Here is a 2,649-nt window from a genome sequence, read left to right as displayed (position 1 = left end):
ATCTATTCCTTCTTTTATTTAGCTGTGACAGTCTGAGGGCAAGTCTGCACTAAATGTTGGCTTACAGCTGCCCCAGTAATTACGTCGCTTGTACGTGTCTACTCTCTGTTCCTCGTGTCTGTGGTGCGTGTCCTGACGAGGCACGCTTGTACCAATTGGAGTGTCGGTGTGGGATGGTTTCTGAAAGCCAATAACTGTTTATGTAAGCCAGGGGTTCTCAACCTTTGTCTTTGTAAGACCCCCCCCCCCCCAATGTGCTATAAAAACCTCCACGGCCCATAACTGGTTTTCTGCATATAAAAGCCAGGGCCAGCATTAGGGGGTAGCAAGCAGGGCAACTGCCTGGGGCCCCATGCCACAGGGGCCCTCGTGAAGCTACATTGCTTCAGCCCTGGGGGATGGGGCTCAAGGCCCTGGGTTTTAGCCCCATGCGGTGGGGTTCTTGGCTTTCAGTGTAAGTCTAACACTGACCATGCTTGGAGGACCCCCTGAAACCTGGCCGTGCCCTCCCAGGGGGCCCTGGAACCCTGGCTGAGAACCACTGATGTAAGCAACACGGTGTCTACACTGGCACTCTATTGACCTAACTGCATTGACATTGATTCTACACCACTCATGGAGGTGGAGTTATTAAACTGGTAGGTTGGGGCAGTTTACATCAACAGGAGTGAAATTTTAGTGTAGACACTTATGTAGGTAGTTTGACATAAGCTGCCTTGTGTCAACCTAGCTGTAGGGTAGACCAGGCCTGAGTAAGTTTCCCGGATCTGAAGCAGAGCTCTGTGTAAGCTCAAAAGCTTGTCTCTCTCACCAACAGAAGTTAGTGCACTAAAAGATATTATCTCACCCACCTTGTCCCAGTGTTTGACATTCATGTTATCGATCTATCTATTGTGCTTTCTCTCATTGTATGTCTCTCTGATTCTTGATCTGTTTGAGTCTCTCTTTGTCTTTTTTTAACATAACCTCTGAATTCAATAAAGCATTTGACATGGAACCACATGGGAAATTATTAGTCAAATTAGACAAGGTGGAGGTTAGGACAAGGATTGTAAGGTGAGTAGGGATCTGGGTAAAGGGGCGAAGGCAATGGGTTGTGCACAGAGATGAATTATTGGAATGGAGGGAGGTTACTACTGGAGCTCCTCAAGGAGTGGTCTTGGGACCGATCTTATGTAATATTTGTGCTAATAAAATTTGCTGACGCTACAAAGCTGGGAGGCAGCATCATTAATGAAGAGGAGCATCAGAATGTTGTACCATAAGATCTGGATCACCTTGAAGGCTGGAGTGACAGAAATGGGATGAAATTCAATAGAGTAGTACAGAGTGCAAGGTCATGCACTTGGGTTTAATAGTTTCTGCCACAAGCTGGGGGCTCATCAGTTGGAAGCAACAGAGGAGGAGAGAGACCTGGGAGTGTGGGTCAATCACAGGATGACTATGAGCCATCAGTGTGGTGTGGCTGAGAAAAAGGCAAATGCACTCCTCCATTGCATCAAGTCAGTCATTTCCTGTAGCAATAGAGATGTATTAATGTGATTGGTCAAAGCACTGGTAAGACCTCATTTGGAATTCTGTGTACCATTCTGGTCACCCCTATTCAAGAAAGATGAATTTAAACTGGAACAGGTGCAAAGATGAGCTACTAGGATGATCAGGGGAATGAAGGACTTATGAGAGGAGATTGGTAGAGCTTGGCTGTTTTAGCAAAAAGAAGGCTGGCAGGGAGGAGGGAGTAAACACCAGGGAGGGCAAAGAATTGTTTAAATTAAAGGACAATGCTAGCACAAGAACAAATGGGTGTACTCTGGCCATGAAAAAATTCAGGCTGGAAACAAGAAGGTTTCTAACTATCAGAAGAGTGAAGTTCTGGAACAGCCTGCCAATAGGAGTTCTGGGGGCAAACAATTAGTTTTAAGAGACAGCTGGACAAATTTATGAGTGGGATTGTATGATGGAGGACAGGTCTCGGCAGCCTTGGAGGTCCATTTCGGTTTATGTGTTATGCTACTAAAATCTCATGCTTCATGGCTTCAGCTACTTGCTTGCAGGGGTCAGGGAGGGATTTCTTCCCTGCACCACCCCCCTAATGTATTCTTATGGTTTTTGTGGTGTGTGGGGTTTTTTCTCCCTCCTTCCTCTGAAGCATCAGAGATCGCCACAGCTGGAGATGGGACACTGGACAGGGTGGGCAGGTGCTCTGAGGTGGTACATCTCTCCCTCTCTCAAGTATGTGGCTAGCTGGGTCTTGTTCACATGCTCAGGGTTTAACTGATCGCCATATGGGGTTGGGAAGGAAATTTCCTCTCAGGTCAGATTGGCAGTGACCGGGGCAGGGGAGGGAGGTGTTCACCTTGGTCTACTGCTTGGGGTGAGAGTCACTTGTTGGGAACATCTGGGTATATCTCACCACCTAAGTCACTTTGTGGATCCAGGCCTTAATCTGGATCAGTCTTGGAGACTGTTTTCCAGGAGGAACAATGTTAGGGTATGTCTACACTACGAAATTGAGTGGAATTTATAGAAGTCGGTTTTGTAGAAAGCGGTTTTATACAGTCGATTGTGTGTGTCCCCACACAAGTGCTCTAAGTGCATGTAGTCGGCGGAGTGTGTCCACAGTACTGAGGCAACCGTCGACGTCCGGAG

Source organism: Eretmochelys imbricata, chromosome 1 (assembly GCF_965152235.1).
Source record: "Eretmochelys imbricata isolate rEreImb1 chromosome 1, rEreImb1.hap1, whole genome shotgun sequence".
In the NCBI taxonomy this organism is placed as follows: Eukaryota; Metazoa; Chordata; order Testudines; family Cheloniidae; genus Eretmochelys; species Eretmochelys imbricata.
This window is presented reverse-complemented; position numbering follows the sequence as displayed.